The 19,243-nt window shown below is 40.5% G+C and overlaps 1 protein-coding gene across 9 annotated transcripts in view; it reads left to right on the top strand.

Annotated features, from left to right (window-relative positions):
* Positions 1-19,243, top strand: part of RASGRP1 (RAS guanyl releasing protein 1) — a 1,027,205-nt gene that overhangs the window by 740,678 nt on the left and 267,284 nt on the right. For 6 of the 9 annotated variants that reach the window (XM_073800719.1, XM_073800720.1, XM_073800722.1 and 3 more), the window contains one exon: positions 5,748-5,850. The exons of the other annotated variants lie outside the window; for them this stretch is intronic. The gene's annotated coding sequence lies outside the window, so the exon portion shown is untranslated. The remainder of the gene's footprint in view (positions 1-5,747; positions 5,851-19,243) is intronic. 9 annotated transcript variants of the gene reach the window in all.

Here is a 19,243-nt window from a genome sequence, read left to right as displayed (position 1 = left end):
TCTCCCACCTTAGAGGCTCAGGCCTGACACCCGGCCAGAGCACCAAGCCCCTGTCAGCCACTCAGCTCAGAAGAAAAGGGAGAAAAAAAGAAATAAAGAAAAAAATAAAATACAGTAAATTATTAAAATAAAATATTTTTTACATTATTAAAAATTAGAAAAATTAAAAGTTATTAAAAAAAAGAAAGAAGAGAGCAACCAAACCAAAAAACAAATCCACCAATGATAACCAGCGCTAAAAACTATACTTAAAAAAAAAAAAAAGGGGGCAGAACCCTAGGACAAATGGTAAAAGCAAAAGCTATACAGACAAAATCACACAAAGAAGCATACACACAAAAAGAGAAGATGGAAAAAATATATATATCTATATATAAAAAAAAGGAAGAGAGCAACCAAATCAATAAATAAATCTACCAATGATAATAAACTCTAAATACTAAACTAAGATAAACATAAAACCAAAAACAAATTAGATGCAGAAAGCAAACCCCAAGTCTACTGTTGCTCCCAAAGTCCGCCGTCTCAATATTGGGATGATTCGTTGTCTCTTCAGATATTCCACAGATGCAGGGTACATCAAGTTGATTTGGGGGATTTAATCCGCTGCTCCCGAGGCTGATGGGAGAGATTTCCTTTTCTCTTTGTTTGCATAGCTCCTGGGATTCAGCTTTGGATTTGCCCCAGCCTTGCATGTAGGTCGCCTGAGGGCATCTGTTGTTCGCTCAGACAGGGCAGGGTTAAAGGAGCAGCTGATTAGGGGGTTCTGGCTCACTCAGGCCAGGGGGAGGGAGGGGTACAGAGTGCGGGGTGAGCCTGCGGTGGCAGAGCCCAGCATGACGTTGCACCAGCTTGAGGTATATCGTGTGATCTCCTGGGGAAGTTGTCCCTGGATCACGGGACCCTGGGGGTGGCGGGCTGCACAGGCTCCCGGGAGGGGAGGTGTGGATAGTGACCTGTGCCTGCACACAGGATTCTTGGTGGCTGCAGCAGCAGCCTTAGCATTTCATGCCCATCTCTTAGCATTTCATGCCCATCAGTGGTGTCTGCACTGATAGCCACGTCTTACGCCCGTCTCTGGAGCTCGTTTAGGCGGTGCTCTGAATCCCCTCTCCTCGCACACTGTAAACAATGGTCTGTTGCCTCTTAGGCAGGTCCAGACTTTTTCCCAGACTCCCTCCCAGCTAGCTGTGGTGCACTAGCCCCTTCAGGCTGTGTTCACGCAGCCAACCCCAGTCCTCTCCTTGGGGTCTGACCTCTGAAGCCCGAGCCTCAGCTCCCAGCCCCCACCCGCCCCAGCAGGTGAGTAGACAAGCCTCTTGGGCTGGTGAGTGCTGGTCGGCACCAATCCTCTGTGCAAGAATCTCTCTGCTTTGCCCTTCGCACCCCTGTTGCTGTGCTCTCCTCCGTGGCTCCGAAGCTTCCCCCACCCCCGCGGACCCCCCTGCCCCGTCTCCGCCCGCGAAGGGGCTTCCTAGGGTCTGGAGACCTTTCCTCCTTCACAGCTCCCTCCCACTGGTGCAGGTCCCGTCCCTATTCTTTTGTCTCTGTTTTTTCCTTTTTCTTTTGCCCTACCCACGTACGTGGGGAGTTTCTTGCCTTTTGAGAGGTCTGAGGTCTTCTGCCAGCATTCAGTAGGTGTTCTGTAGGAGTTGTTCCACATGTAGATGTATTTCTGGTGTATTTGTGGGGAGGAAGGTGATCTCCACGTCTTACTCCTCTGTCATCTTGAAGGTCTGTCTCCCATGTAGTCTTTAAATGTTCTTTTCCATATTGACCTTTTTCTTGTGCTGCTGCAACCACTGTGTAAAACGTATTTGTAGATCATTTTATGAGCGAACACATTCCAATCAGCTTATAAAACAAAAGCCTTTAGAACACAACTTATTTTTAAGTTGAGAACGACCTATATTTAGGCAAAATTGTGAAGGGGTGGTTGATGATCCTGTTTTCAGAAATGATAGGATCACTCTAACTGGGATAAAGCAAGTTTACAGTACCAGAAATAGATAATTATATGAGGAAAGCTACTTAACAGAGAGGAGTAACCTCAAATCTTTGTGTATACTCTGAGGAAGATGCTCTGGAAGGATATCCAAAAAACTATTAACAGTGGTTAATTCCAGAGACCAGAGTGGGATTGGAGGGCTGTGAGAAATGGAAACAGACTCTCACTTCTTTCTCTGTATATTTAAATATTGGTTAAATATTTTACAGTGAACACACACACTCATTCTGCCTACAAGACAAGATGCCAATATTATGGACAAAGCAAAGAATAGTAATAAACTATAGATAAATGATGATATGTATAAAATAAGATGCTATAAGGCTCATTTATATACTGAAGAGGAAAATTATTTTAATGATTTACACATGGTATGTAAACTAATGCTGCTTTAGCCATTATATTACATTATAAGCTCCAAGAGGATATATCTCTTTATTTATATTTATTCCTAACACCTAGTCCAATAAATGTTATATGCTCAGTAAGCAAGTATTATGTGAATAATGAATAATTTTTTTAAATTGAGAGTGTGGTATGTTTGAGAGAACACAACTCAGTTATCACGAGCACTTCACAACATCCCTGAATATCAATGCCCTCATCTATAAAATGGGAAACTTGCTAACATGAGTAGTTTCAAGACTATAATTATAATAAACTCATAAGTGTCTAAAGTTTTGAGAACTCACATTGAATCTCCAATTATTTATTATACTAAGTAAGGATATAAAAAAGTCATCATTCACTGTTACTATTATTTCATAAACCAAAGGACATTTTAACGCCAAAAATGTAAGAGAGACATAATTCAGAATAAATAACAGTTCTTTCTAAGAAAGGACAGTTGGCAACCTTACACCAGTGCGCACGCACACACAGACACACACAGATGCATGCAAAATTATTTGACAAAGATTCACACCAGATTTTGAATCAAAGTGCTCAGTGAACTTGGGGTTCTCTTCATCTCTAAGATTTTGCGAATCCTTTTTTCATTTTTCTAAATTTGCTTAATATTTTTATTTTCCAATCAGAAAGTATGCTCTTATTTTTTAAAAAACTGATGTGTATAAAGTAGAAAATGAAACCCACCTCAAGCCCCTCCCCCACTCCCATTCTCCAAGTGAACCATAATTAAAGTGTGGTGCATCATCTTCTAGACTATCTTCTGTGAAGATATAAATATACATATATTGGAATAGCTTTTTTAAAGGAAAAGAGCTTATTCCAGTTTTCTATCAGTTTGCAGAGTAGAGAGCTACATATGTTGTCATGAGCAACTGAACTGGATGTTGATAATCTTTAAGGAAAATATTCGTTGGGCTCAGTTAAGGAGACTGGCTCTTTGGGACACGTTCTTCGTAGTTGGACAGGAGGCCTGATTTGAAAGCTTTCCTTATCTCAGCAGGCAATTCATTTCTGTGTGTTGTATATAAGAACTCAAGATTTTATCTTGGGATAAAGATCTGCCAAAGAGGAAGATAAAAGCTGAGGCGTGCCTGGAGGTAGAAGATAGGGGGAATATTTGGAGCAGAACTAGAGGGGTGAGTGAAGTCATCCCCCAAGGCTAGCAGCCGGAAGTCAAGGAGCTAGAAACCAGGGTCCTGAAGTGGGGTACTGGCCCCCATCAGAGGGCCACATTTGTGTCTGTGTTTGGGGGCACAAATGTAGTGAACGGAAGCACCTTCCTCTCTAGAGGCTCCCATCATCTACTATATATATTTCTCTAAAAGCACACGTCAGGACTAGAAAGCACCTGGAGGTTGGGCCTAAGAGGCCTCTGGGAAGCTGGAGCAGTTGGCTCCCAAATGCCAGTTTGTGTTAGCCTTTTCCCAGGTTTCAAAATGTGAAAGCGACAAAATCCAAATGTTTTCAAACCACTGACTTAGTGCCCCAGATTTGGTCACAAACACTGGCCATGTTTGCATAGACAAATAAAGGCAAAGATAAGTGGAAGCAACTGGCCTGAATTGGGGTATAATTGATCCCAATTTGTTCTCACTATTTATTCATATTTAGCAAATGAATGCATACATTGACTGAGTTGAGACAACCTCAAAGAATATAGTCCATATACTTTTACCTGTTAAGTATCAAGAATGTTGTTCATGCTCAGTAAATGAGAAGGGAGGCAAAAAAACAAAACCAAAAAAAAGTCATTTGGTATGAGTTTGGGCAAGTATATTCCCTTTGTAAGTGATTTCTTCATCGTCACAAGGAATGGCAAACACCCCACTCATGGGACTTCCCTGGTGGCGCAGTGGTTAAGAGAGAGTAGTTGTGGCTCGCATAGAGAGACTGTGAGCCACAACTACTGAGCTCACGCACCACAACTACTAAAGCCCAAGTGCCTAGAGCCCGTGCTCCGCAACAAGAGAAGTTACCACAATGAGAAGCCCACTCACTGCAACGAAGAGCAGCCCCTGCTTGCGGCAACTAGAGAAAGCCCGTGCACAGCAACGAAGAGCCAACACAGCCAAAAAATAAATAAATAAATTTATTAAAAAAAAAAGAACCCACGACACCCTTGCCATTAAAAACAAAAACAAAATAACACTCCACTCACATGACACTGTACCACCACCTTACAAATGGCAGTTATCATTAGGAGTTGCACAAAATTTTAATCTGTCAAGATATAGCCCCAATGTCCTTCTCCACCCAGTGCTCCAGGCAGCCTCTGTTAGTCAGAGCTGGCAACATACATTACACCTGTTTGCGGTATTTGGACCCAGCAATCTCTAAGATCCCTCCTAGATCTACCCTACTCTTATTCTTTAAGAAAAACCCATCAAAAAGAGGAAAAATTATATCCTCGAAATAAAGTGTCTATATCAATATGTTTAATCAAAGATCATGATTAACAGAGAAAGGGAACTAATTTTACCTTTCCTGTGGTCTTACTGTCCCTGTCTACCTGCCTTCTCAGCTATCTTGGACCATGGAAGTTCTCTCTTCTCTTCTGCCATGCATTACCAAGTGAATTCTAGATAGAGTGCATCCTCTCCCTCCATTCTTTTTCCCAGGTGACCTATGACCTCCCCAAATCTGCTCAACCAACCAAAGAGGTTCATAAGCTTTGGGTTTTGAGGCTGGGAAGTGATAGACCCACAGAAGGTGTGATGTAGACTTCAGTAGCAACAGCATCCCAAGGAGAATGGGGTGGGTGGGAGTCACCATATCAAAAATATCACTGATGCTAGGAATACCCAAGGATTCTTGTAGGCCACAGAGCAAAAAGCTACATTTCTCTACGTGTGTTCCTTGAACCTGGGATATTAACTGGTTGCTCAAACAAGTATGATTACTTCTTTAGCAAACTGTGTTGAACAACATTAAGCAGGTTTCTTTACTAAGTGCTTGTACACTTTTAACACTAATATGTATCATGAATCACTAAGAGGAGGGTTAGATTGTGCCTCATTTCTCAAATTTATTGATCTCCATTACCTTTTTGTCAAGGCCTATCTTGTGAGACTGGTGTTCCACAGGACACACACTGCGAAACAAATCCCTAGCATTCTGAAGACAGATTCCTCATTTTATATGGATAAAAAATTTAAAAATTAGTCTTCCCCAGAAAGTTTATAGGCAGAGCTGGGACAAGCATCCAGGAAGTTCAAAGGTAGGCTTTGATCTTCTCTTAATGCCATAGGCCATGAAGACAGTTCCTAAAGACTAGGCAAGAGGTTAGTTCCAGCCATATGTGAAAAAGGAGCTTCCTTTTCTTCTGTAGGTCTTGCTCTATGATGTTTAGCAGTGAATACGAATGTTACCAATGGACACTAGAGCTGAAAATCACCTTGGAGGACACCTGCTCTGACTCTCTCATTTCACAGGTAAGGAAACTGTGGCTCAAAAAGAACATACAAGACTTACCCAAAATCACATAATAGAGCTCAGATTAGACCCAAGTCTGATGACACTTGGTTTCCAGTATGTAATCCAACAAACTGTAACCACTAACTCCTGAACTATCCAAGAGAGAAAAGATGGTTTATTGAATTCAAGGTAAGCCATTTGCTGGTGAAAACTACACAGATTACGTATAAGTTTCGTATACATGTGTGTTTGTGTGTGTGTGTAAGTAGGTAGATAGATAGAAATAGATCACTGTTTTAACTCCCGAAGGGGGGCTATCTAAGGATAGGAGTTAGGGAAATAATAGAGAGTGTATGTTATAAACAGTTAAAATGTACCCCAAAAAGTCTTCTATAGAAGTGAAAGAAAAACAACTCAGTCAAGATACTCAAAAGAAAATCTGACTTTTCACTATCACCAATCAGTGGTTCTCCATCCCGGTTGCATGTACAAATCCCCTAGAGGTCTTTTCAGAAACAACCATGTTTGGGGTGCGGCACGGACACTGGCAGCTTTTAACAACCTCACAGGTGATTTCACTGTGTAGCTAGAGGTGAGACATACTCACTGAACGTAAGGAATCCAAGGCAGATTCTCTTCACTCCTACATCATCCAGCCTCTGAGTCTGTGGGTGGAAAGTCCAGCCAAGAGGTTTTCCAGATGTTCTTTCATGGCTGAGGCTTGCTCACAGCCTCACCCTGAGCACGGAGCCAGAGCCAATAATTCCCGTCTTCCTTCTGGGCTTCTAGCTGCCCTGGGCTGCCTTATTGGCTTCCGCATCCCTCCTACCATTTGCTGTCAATCCAAAAACCTGGGGAAGCTAAAGTGAAATCCTTGAATTTGTTTATGTGGCAAGAAGCTTGGTGTCTATGCTGAAAAAATGTCCTTGGCCTTTGACAAAGCCGCCTTGGAGATGTCTCTGTCTGTTTTAAATAGGCCATAGACTAGCTGGGAAACCAGTGCTCTCCACCAGGAGCCAATCTGCTGAATCAGCCCATAGGAGCAGAGAGAGACTGGTGATTCAAATGCAAGGGTGTTTCTGACTTTTTTTTTTTGGTATCATTTAGCTGCAAAGGAATGCAGAACTTTTAAGGGAGGCTTTTGGACTTGACTGTGGAGAATAGGTCAAACTGGAAATTGATTTGTGAGACATATTTTCAATTTTCGGGAATACTTGAAATACAATGATGAAGCCCAGTGTATGGAAAGGACATTTATGACGTTCATTTTAAAGAAAAGGTCTCGTTATTGGAAGACTAGTGTATTACCCACCTTTAAAAGTCTTGGAGGAGAGTTTGGGACTAGATCTTTGAGACCTCAGAGAGACATCTAGAAGGCAAAGAAAACAAATTCATGGGCTCATTTTTACATGTAAAGAGAAGAGAAAAGTAAAATAATCTTTCTAAATGTAACACAAATGCAAATTTAGGAGTTTCATCTATGCTGTGATGAAAAGAAGCAGAGTGGCTGTAGAGAAAATTCAATATTAATTAAGAATAGTAAGGATGTGAGGAGACAACACTGCTATGGGAACAGAAGAAAAATGTAAAATTATGTCTTACCATGGGTTCTGCCCACAGTGGAATATTTGCTATGTTTAGGGAGCTGTAAAAACACAATCTTCCTGCCCTCAAGAAATCTGGCCTGAAGAGGCCAGAGAAAGGTACAATGTTAATAGCAAAAGGATATATAAATACCAATGGCAATTTGAAATACAAAACATATTTCACAATATAAGTGAAAAGTAGGCTCAGGGAGTAAAGGTGACAGGACTCCAGACATGGAAGAAGGTTCTTTTGGTGAGAGCAAGCAGGGAAGCATCCACAGAAGTGGGGACCAGGGAGCCAGCTTCTGAAGGAGGGTATAAGATTCAGGAGGTAGGGAGAGCCCTGGGAGGGGCGGGTGGCAAAGAGGGCACAGTGGCACCAGTCTGCAGTGTCTTCCTCTCTCTCACCTACACAGCTTTAGGGAGCACGAAGAACATGCAGAGAATCTCTGCTTTGGCATATATTCCTGCTCTGAGGAGCATCAGTAATGTTCTTTGTTTTTTTAATTATTGAAGTATAGTTGATTTACAATATTGTGTTAGTTTCAGGTATACAGCAAAGTGATATATATGTAAATCAGATTCTTTTCCCTTATAGGCTATCACAAAACATTGAGTAGAGTTCCCTGTGCTATACAGTAGGTCCTTGTTGTTTATCTATTTTATATATAGTAGTATATATATGTTAATCCCAAACTCCTAAACTCCTAATTTGTCCCTCCCTGCCCCCCCCTTTTCACTTTGGTAACCATAAGTTTGTTTCCTATGTCTGTGGGTCTGTTTTGTATATTAGTTCATTTGTATTTTTTATTTTTTTTTTTAGATTCCACATATAAGCGATATCACATGATATTTGTTTTTCTCTATCTGGCTTACTTGACTTAGTATGATAATCTCTAGGTCCATCCATGTTGCTGCACATGGTATTATTTCATTCTTTTTTATGGCTGAGTGAAGTTCCATTGTATTTATATACCACATCTTTATCCACTCATCTGTCGGTGGACATTTAGGTTGCTTCTATGTCTTGGCTTTTGTAAAATAGTGCTGCAGTGAACATGGGGGTGCATGTATTTTTGAATTATGGTTTTCTCTGCATATATGCCCAGGAGTGGGATTGCTGGATCATATGGTAGCTCTATTTTTAGTTTTTTAAGGAACCTCCATACTATTCTCCTTAATAGCTGTACCAGTTTACATTCCCACCAACAGTGTAGAAGGGTTCCCTTTTCTCCACACTCTCCAGCATTTATTTTTTGTAGACTTTTTGATGATGGCCATTCTGACTGGTATGAAGTGATACCTCATTGTAGTTTTGATTTGCATTTCTCTAATAATTGGTGATGTTGAGCATCTTTTCATGTGCCTTTTGGCCATCTGTGTGTCTTCTTTGGAGAAATGTCTATTTAGATCTTCTGCCCATTTTTTGATTGAGTTGTTTGGTTTTTTGATATTGAGCTGTATAGCTGTTTGTATATTTTGGAGATTAGTCCCTTGTCGGTCACATCATCTGCAAATATTTTCTCCCATTCTGTACATTGTCTTTTCACTTTGCTTATGGTTTCCTTGGCTGTGCAAAAGCTTGTATGTTTAATTAGGTCCCATTTGTTTATTTTTTTTATTTCCATTACTGTAGGAGTCGAATCCAAAAAGATATTGCTGCAATTTATGTCAGAGTGTTCTGCCTATGTTTTCCTCTAGGAGCATTATAGTGTCCAGTCTTACATTTAGGTCTTCAATCCACTTTGAGTTTATTTTTGTGTATGGTGTTGGGTAAGTGAAGAAAATTCACGTTTATTGAGCACTCCTCCATGAGCATGCGCCATGCTAGGCACTTTAAATATATAAGCACTTAGTCCTCAAAATAAAGATACCAAAATCCACAATCCTGTATGGGTGGTGTCATTGCTCCCAATCTCTAGAAGAGGTAACAGAGATGTAGAGGTGCTAAGCAGTTTGCCGAAGTTCACAGAGCAAAGAAGTAGAAATTCTAGAAAGTGATGGAGGTGACGAATGTAATCAAAGGTAAAAATGAAGAGACCTGAACATTCCTTAGAAATTTGTACTTTCATTCCAAGGTCCTCCACCTATGGAAACTTTCCTTTCCCCACCTCACAATTTAATCACATCATAGAATTTGAGTTAAAAGTGTCCTTGGAAAACTATCCAACACCTTCTTTTATGAGGAAACGGGCTAAGAGAGGTGAGCTTCTGTGAGTGCCAGGGGTCACACAGCCATCGAGGAGCAGAGCTCAGAAGCCAGCCTACCATGTTCCTGATGCCCGCAGCAGCCTGACAAAGGCCTGGGTAAATAGAAGCAGGGACATGTGTTGTCTCTAGGCAGTTGTAGGAGGAGTTCAGTTTCCTGTTAGCTGTCTGATCCACCCCTCGTCAGAGATACAGAAGTGTCTGCCAATTCCAAATCCCAACAGACTCCTCCTCTCTCTGGCTTTTGAGGAGGCTTGTACAGGGTGGCAGAGCATGCTGTTTCCCATGTGGCTCCTCTTCTTTCCCCTGAGCCAGAGGGAGAAAGGATTCATTGAAAAACAGGGTGGGCTACAGAGACTTCAGCTTTTCACCCTCATACCTGCCTTAGACCACTGGGAGAAGAGGCAAAGGAGAGGCATCTCTGGCAGTTGTGGGCATTTGCTAAAGATTACAAATAAAAGATTGCCAAGAAACAAGACTCAGTATAGGTGTAGCATCTGTTTTTACTCAAAGGCAGATTGACAGTGGATCAGTGGTGGCTGTGTTCTTGGGTTCCCAAGATCTAACTGTAGATTTAAAGAAACGGGCCATAGGCCTGATGGAGGGTCAGAGCAGAGATCCTGACTTTATCTCTCACTGGTGTCTCTGGTCTTCCAATGAGGAGTAGACAAATCAGCCCTCACCACGGGAGAGAGGGGACCCAGTTTCAGTTGCTTTTGAGGGTAAACCACTGATGGCTTTTGAGGCCAACAAGACTAGGAGGTAGCACATGGGTTAATTTTCTTAAACCCAAAGGTCAGTCACCACCAAATCTTACTCCCTGGGACTTGGCCAGCAATGCTGCCACTGACCAAAACTACTCTAAATGGCCAACAGTTCACACACACACACACACACACACACACACACACACACGATGTAAGATTAGGCATGCTACATTGAAATAATTAAAGCTTTCTTGATCCTGTCCTCTAAAACTACTAAAACCCCTGAAATTCCTGTTAAATAAGAATGACTATGCAGACAGTTTCATTTGAAGCCAAGTCTGAAACATTAAAACCGACTCCCATCCAGTGTTTGCTTTCCCCTGGGGGGCTTATTCTTCTAGGCAGTGTTACAAGTCTCCTACCAGCTAAATGAAGATGGTTTAATCAACCTGCCAGCCAACTCCACTAGCAGTAAGTACAGAAACAGAATACTAAATGAAAGCCAAGAGCTTCTCTTTCCTTTTTCTAAATTTAGAAATGAGAACCAGATTGGCCAAAAAATAAACATCTATGAGTCAGATTCCAAGTCCCAGCTCTGCCCTAATTCAGAATGTACTTGCAACACTTAGTAATTATTCAGTAAGTTTAGCCATATAGAAAAAGTCTAGATCAGAGCTCCCAGCTGTTATACTGAAGTCAACTGATGAATGGAAAACCTCTACATAGTCACTGACTACTGTGACACACTATTCACAAAATCTATGGGTGTTTTCAATGGGAAGAATGTATAGTTTAAAGACACGGAACCACTCCCACCCTGTCCTACTGTATGCCATCACTGGGGCCTGGTGAGAGTGACCAAAGCTAATGAGAGTAAATAACATCTTTGTATAAAATGGAGAGGGACTCTTCGGCCTCTGCCATTCAGATAAAAACTAGTTATCACCTACCTCCAGAATTCATTTTCAGTAAATAATTTTTAAGTCTGGTCCAGAATGATCTAAATAACCACCTCTGTTTTTCACTTCTTACTGTTTATCAGTAGATAAATTCTTTCTGGAGTTTTCTACAAATATCAGTCTCCTTGGATTTCAGTTTCAATGTCATTCAATGAGAAATCTCTTACCAAACCACATCTCAGTACTAAGATGAAGACCATCTAATATTGTGTTTTACTCAAGACCATGTTTCTCAAAGTGTGTAGTACATAATTGGTTATACTCAAAATCACCAAATAAACAGTATCCAAGGTTATCAATTTACTCAAATATTTGGAAGAACATTTATTTTTATATCAATATAATTACAAATATATACTTTGGTGTGGAAACAAAATATTTATGACTGTTAAGACAAAAATGAATATTTCAGAGAGATTTATAATGGGCCACTTTGAGGCTATGCACCGGAACACCCTGGGTGGCATGCCCACTCTTGCTTGAGGGAGGGAAATGATTGTAGGGGTTTGGGGGAAGGCTGGAGAGCCTGTCTACTCCCTTCTGCCATGTAAAGTACTGTAGTGGAGACATACCCAAAATATTGACAACATGCTTAGTAGGAAGGATACTTTAGAGGAAGGAAAATGGTGGTTCGTGAAAGCTCTGGAGCCATGTTTCCTGAAGAATGGTCCACTCATCACTAGTCATATAGATAAGCGCTCATATTTCAATGCATTTGGATGTTCTTCCTCTATTTATGGCAAGTTATACACATGTTCCAAATTTTCTTAAATTTTTTCTTTCAAGAAAGAGAAATGAGTTGACCTAAAGAAAAAGGAAGATTAATAGTATATGTGGTAACAGATGCAATAAAATCATGAAGGTGTCAAATGAATGACTGAACCTATACAATCTAAATCCATCTCTACCTTTATAATATTTCTCTACTCAAAAACATTAAGAAATGCCATACTGGGTCAGCCCTGTGGCCCATCTATTAGATCAAAAAATGACCCCAAGAATACTTCTTTCCTCATAAATTTATTGAACACCTGCTATGTACTATAGATAGCCTTACTTAAAGGAGATACAAGTCAAGTGAGAAGATAGACTCATCCCAAACCACTGCAATTCAGGGTCATCATTGTCATGATGAACACCCGAAAGGGTCAGAGAGAGAGAAGATGCAGCAACAAATAAGAGTGCTGGGGGGCTTCCCTGGTGGCACGGTGGTTGAGAGTCCGCCTGCCGATGCAGGGGACACGGGTTCGTGACCCAGTCCGGGAAGATCCCATGTGCCGCGGAGCGGCTGGGCCCATGAGCCATGGCTGCTGAGCCTGTGCGTCCGGAGCCTGTGCTCCGCAATGGGAGAGGCCACAACAGTGAGAGGCCCGAGTACCGCAAAAAAAAAAAGAGAGTGCTGGGTTTGGGTCAGAGAAGGCTTTACAAAGGAGGTGATATTTGAGTTGAAGCTTAAAGGGGAGTAGAAATTTACAAAGAGTATTGCGTGAGAAAGCATGGTTGCCTTCCACAAAAACAATCCCAAAATTATTTAATGGGTAAAACAAACATACATGGATTATTTTTAAAGTTCCTGCTTTTAGTTCCAGAATAGACTAGCTTGCCCATGTGGTCAGTACTTTAGGGGTCTAGAGGGTCCTCTTGGTAGCTGTACAAATAAGCCCATTGGCAAGGAGCTCTAGGGGAGAGACCACCAGACCTAACCTTAACAGGAGGTTTTTCCTTTAAACGTGGTCTGTGGTAAGTTCCCTCCCCACACTAAAGAGCATCCAAAAAGTACATTCTTGTTTCTCACTAAGGATTTGTTGAATACCAAAAAGGTTAAGAGATTGAAGGTTGCTTGATGACCTCCTCCTTAGAAGCAACTACAGGGAGAATGAGTTCTGTTTCCAAAGACCCTTGGAAAAAGTTTCCCTTGGGTGAACCCCAAGAGTTGGAGAGATCAAATAAGTTTGAATACTGTCCTTATCACTTTTGGGGGGTGCTCAAGACTGCCTCCTTTTTTCCCAAATCTCTTATTGAAGGGTCAGACACCAGCATTTTGTGTATCTACATTTCTTTCATTTTCAATGGCTAACTTAAAGACAGATAACAGTGGGACATCTAATGACTTAAGCTCACCTGCATTATAATTCTCCCAGGGTAGATGTCCTTCCCAGGAATGATCCCTAAGAAAATTCCAAATATATGTGCATATAAATCTAGGTTATTGACCTGGCACCAAACTCTATCTGCCACCTACTCTAACCTGATGCCAAGCAGCTCACAAATTGAAAACTCATTTAGAGTGTCTCCAGACATCTTTGTTCTCTGTGTATAAAAGGTGCCAGAGAACATTCTAAATTGGCAGCCATTATGGCCAATCACAACCCCACCCAGTGTAGCCATGCACAATGAATATCTCTGCAAAACTGTGAGCCAGGAAGCAGCTAGAAATACCTCTTTGGACAGCCATCTGTGTCTGCCTACTGTCTTGCTTACTAGATGGTCAGCTCTTCATCATCCTTAGCCTCCACACCCAGAACCTATGTGCCTGACACATAGTAATGGCTCAAGAAATGTGACAGAGGGATGATTCCACTCTACTAACTCTTTTTCTGCTCTATTCCCCCAAGGTCAGTTTAGTTTAACCCCTGTGTTTCCAGCATATGAAAGTTACTTAAATCTGTTTGATCTAGATCAAATCAGAGACAGGACAAAGTTGAAGATGGTGCTACATCATAGTCAACAGCAAAATTATAGACAGAAGCCAGTGGAAGGATTGCCGTCTATAGAAATTGCTGCTGTAGTATTGTGTGAACCCATCTAATACAATCTGTAGCTCAATACCATTTGTGTGTGTACAAATATTAGTTAACACTCATAGTAAGAATTCTTATTTTAGATCCTCAAAACAAGCTAAAATAGCTTGGCACTAGAACCAACTTGATTTCTCTGGCTTAATATGACCCTTGACAATTTCCTTATGTATCCATGTCAAAGACTGTGTACCACACCTGGAATTGTGTGTCCAAACAGGTCTAGTATACATTAGGGATGAGAAAATGGAAGAATAGAAGGTAGCTCTGTTCAGAAAGGAGGATCGTAAAATTAAGATATTAGCAGTGGAGATATTTCTAATAATGGTCATGCATTTAAGCAGATATACTGGAATAAAAAGAAATAAGGGACAAAGAGTTATAATGCCAGCGTATTGGAAGGTCAGAATGGTTGCCGAAATCCCCGAGAATGATGGCAGTAGATGGAATAGAGGGGAGAACTAAACCCGAGGCTCAAAATTAAGGTGGAATTATCTGAGAATTTGTGAGAGGGTGAGATATTAAGATATGAAGTCCTAATGTGGAAAGAGTGCTGAAAGTTACAGTGTGACAAAAGTTTAAAAGCAAAAATGGGGATTATTACAGTGTTCTATTAACATATAATATTGTATATGCATCCCCTTTCTTGCCTGGAAAATTTCCTAAAAATAGGAATAAGAATAGGAAAAAACTAGCATTTATTACCTGCCTACTGTGTTCCAAACCCTGAACCAGTAGTTTGTGTTTTTTTTAACATCTTTATTGGAGTATAATTGCTTTACAATGGTGTGTTAGCTTCTGCTTTATAACAAAGTGAATCAGTTATACATATATATATGTCCCCATATCTCTTCCCTCTTGCATCTCCCACCCTCCCTATCCCACCCCTCTAGGTGGTCACAAAGCACCGAGCTGATTTCCCTGTGCTATGTGGCTGCTTCCCACTAGCTATCTATTTTACATTTGGTAGTGTATATATGTCCATGCCACTCTCTCACTTTGTCCCACCTTACCCTTCCCCCTCCCTGTATCCTCAAGTCCGTTCTCTAGTAAGTCTGCATCTTTATTCCCATCTTGCCCCTAGGTTCTTCTGACCATTTTTTTTTCTTTTTCTTTTTTAGATTCCATATATATGTGTTAGCATACGGTATTTGTTTTTCTCTTTCTGACTTACTTCACTCTGTATGACTGTCTCTAGGTCCATCCACCTCACTAAAAATAACTCAGTTTCGTTCCCTTTTATGTCTGAGTAATAGTCCATTGTATATGTGTGCCACATCTTCTTTATCCATTCATCTGTTGATGGACACTTAGGTTGCTTCCATGTCCTGGCTATTGTAAATAGAGCTGCAATGAACATTTTGGTACATGACTCTTTTTGAATTATAGTTTTCTCAGGGTACATGCCCAGTAGTGGGATTGCTGGGTCATATGGTAGTTCTATTTTTAGTTTTTTAAGGAACCTCCATACTGTTCTCCTTAGTGGCTGTATCAATTTACATTCCCACCAACAGTGCAAGAGGGTTCCCTTTTCTCCACACCCTCTCCAGCATTTATTGTTTGTAGATTTTTTGATGATGACCATTCTGACCAGTGTGAGATGATATCTCATTGTAGTTTTGATTTGCATTTCTCTAATGATTAATAATATTGAGCATTCTTTCATGTGTTTGTTGGCAATCTGTATATCTTCTTCGGAGAGATGTCTATTTAGGTCTTCTGCCCAATTTTGGATTGGGTTGTTTGTTTTTATGATATTGAGCTGTGTGAGTTGCTTGTATGTTTTGGAGATTAATCCTTTGTCCATTACTTCATTTGCAAATATTTTCTCTCATTCTGAGGGTTGTCTTTTGGTCTTGTTTATGATTTCCTTTGCTGTACAAAAGCTTTTAAGTTTCATTAAGTACCATTTGTTTATTTTTGTTTTTATTTCCATTTCTCTAGGAGGTGGGTCAAAAAGGATCTTGCTGTGATTTATGTCATAGAGGGTTCTGCCTATGTTTTCCTCTAAGAGTTTGATAGTGTCTGGCCTTACATTTAGGTCCTTAATCCATTTTGAGCTTATTTTTGTGTATGGTGTTAGGGAGTGTTCTAATTTCTTTGTTTTACATGTAGCTGTCCAGTTTTCCCAGCACCACTTATTGAAGAGGCTGTCTTTTCTCCACTGTATATTCTTGCCTCCTTTATCAAAGATAAGGTGACCATATGTGTGTGGGTTTATCTTTGCGATTTCTATCCTGTTCCATTGGTCTATATTTCTGTTTTTGTGCCAGTACCATACTGCCTTGACGACTGTAGCTTTGTAGTATAGTCTGAAGTCAGGGAGACTGATTCCTCCAGCTCCATTTTTCCTTCTCAAGATTGCTTTGGCTATTCGGGGTCTTTTGTGTTTCCATACAAATTGTGAAATTTTTTGTTCTAGTTCTGTGAAACATGCCAGTGGTAGTTTGATAGGGATTTCATTGAATCTGTAGATTGCTTTGGGTAGTAGAGTCATTTTCACAATGTTGATTCTTCCAATCCAAGAACATGGTATATCTCTCCATCTATTTGTATCATCTTTAATTTCTTTCATCAGTGTCTTATAATTTTCTGCATACAGGTTTTTTGTCTCCTTAGGTAGGTTTATTCCTAGAGAACCAGTCGTTTTTACCACTATTATTTCATTTAATTTATATATAGAGTTGGCATGATTTGTGTTTGATCTGTAGTTGTGAATAGGAATTCTTTAAGTGTGTAGTGTTTTAGTCTAACTTCTTCCTATAGCAATTTAACATTGTTATTCCTCTCTGAAATTGAGATGTACTGAAAGAAAAAAAAAAAGCACTATCAACACCTAGCAGACAACTATTATGTTCCTGACACATGTTTAACCTACATTTATTTTCATAACCTCTCAAGGACAGCCTTTCAAGATAAGGGTTACTGTTCCCATTTTATAGACTATGAAACTGAGACTCAGATTAAGAAACTTGCCAAGAGTCACAGAATTCATTAAGAGATGACGGATTCAAACAGTTCTGTTTGATTCCTACCCATGTTCTTTCTACAACATCTCACTCTGTTTCAACTGAAGAGACTTTCAGAGAAAATGATAATGGTGCCATTTACAGCTACAACGAACAGGTAGAAATAACTTTCAAAGGAAAAATTGAAAACGTAAACTCCTCTTCACAATGGAACCAGGAGTAGGGTTCATAGGAAGAGGGAGAGAACTGAGATGATGGGCATTCTTATTTTCAACATCAAAAAAGAGAGGCCAAAGATGAAGGGTATTCTGGAGGTATGTATTTGTAAACGATAAAGAAAGAAGGCTTGTTTCTAATACACTTACTCTATCCTGTCTACACTTCTTTAGTACTTCTAGACATGGAGATGGTTGCCCCAGGTCTTTCACCTGTGGTTCTAACAGGAAGTCAGTTTGTTGTCAACACACATAATTGGTAGTCTGTCAAAAAGGTACACAAAATGCACATTCTTGGGGTCCCTGAAATTGTCCACCATCCTTTATTTCAAGATTAACTGTAGTCTTGTATCACTTCTCCCAGAGACATTGCCAGGAAAACAGCTTGTTTCTGGGACTGGTCTGGCTAACTCTCAAGGTTGGTTGTTTCAACCTCAGATAACATGAGAATGACCTGAAGGATTTTTAAAAAATATTCCCTAGGCACCATTCCAAGAGATTCTGATTCACTTGGTCTGGGCTTGGTCCTGAGCATTGGCATTTTTTAATTCTCCCCAGGTTATTTTCATGTGTGGCCAGGATGGAGAATCATGGGCCCGTACCCATTGATTCACCCATACCATAGACACACATTCTCCCACCATCTAATATCCCAAGCCACTGGAAAATGTTAGAAGTTAATGAAGGACCAAACACCAATTACTTCTCCTTGAACATTTCCCTTTTTCTGTCTTTTACTTCCCACATCTCTCTCTTTTACTAAAACACTTCACTGGAAAGCAACACTCAAAAATTATTAAAGGCAAGTAGCTCAGAGAGGCAAAAAATACCTTACCTACCTCTGGATATGTCCCTGCTCTTGCCTATTTTATAATACTTTTGTATAGCTGACAGAAAGATTAAAGTTTCAAGAAACTTTGAAGAAAATATCTGAATATCGATAGTTTGGAAACTTGTTTGATTATTCCTTGGACTTAATTTCCAGGAGTGGTGATCTTATAGTTACGAGCTTCTTTTTGCAGTAAACAAGGCTAAACCTCCTCAATTTCACAGGATTGACAGTGTATCATGATGCCAGGCTAATAGACATACCCAAAAGGAGAGAAAGAGACAACATCATTATCAAAATCAAGTCATCCCACCATCTGTATGTGCTGTGTGATGCCTATAGAATCTGCATAAGATAGAGCCACCATATCTAGAAAATTCAGCATCTGGGTGGAAATGCAGTTGTTAAATATGAGAAGAGAAATGATAGCACATGATAAAACTCTTAATTAATGAAGGAGTGGGGGAAGGGATTATATATACACATGTTTTGAACCCAGCACTTCAGGCTGTCTTATTGAATCATTGCAATTACCGAACTATTTCTAGTTCAAAGATGATGGAACTAAGGCTCAGAAAAGTTAACCTGGAGTCAGTACAGCACAATAAGTAGGAAATTCAGGTTCAGTTCTGACAGCATTGTCGCCTACGAGCCATGTGATCTCAGGCGAGTTCTTTTCCCTGAACTTCTGTTTCCCCATCCATAAAATGTCAAGGTAATAAGAGGTCCTATCAGTTGCAGAGAATATTAAAATATAAAGCAATCACCAATCATTTACTAATCCTTGTCTAAATGGTAGCTGGAATTTATTCAAGATAATGTAACATGTGAACTCTAGTCTATGAAATGCCATTTCCTTTCCACAGTACAAGAGATATAGACCAAAAGATTTCAGAAAAAGGGAAAGATGAGGTGGATTGAGAAATTCAGAGAAGACTCTAAAACTGAAGAGATAATAAGTTAGCTGGGGGCTTCCCTGGTGGCGCAGTGGTTGACAGTCTGCCTGCCGATGCAGGGGACACGGGTTCGTGCCCCGGTCCGGGAGGATCCCACATGCCCCGGAGCGGCTGGGCCTGTGAGCCATGGCCACTGAGCCTGCGCGTCTGGAGCCTGTGCTCCACAACGGGAGAGGCCACAAC

Source organism: Tursiops truncatus, chromosome 2 (assembly GCF_011762595.2).
Source record: "Tursiops truncatus isolate mTurTru1 chromosome 2, mTurTru1.mat.Y, whole genome shotgun sequence".
Taxonomy (NCBI): domain Eukaryota; kingdom Metazoa; phylum Chordata; class Mammalia; order Artiodactyla; family Delphinidae; genus Tursiops; species Tursiops truncatus.
The sequence above is the reverse complement of the archived record's forward strand: the minus strand, read 5'-3'. Positions and strand labels throughout refer to the sequence as shown.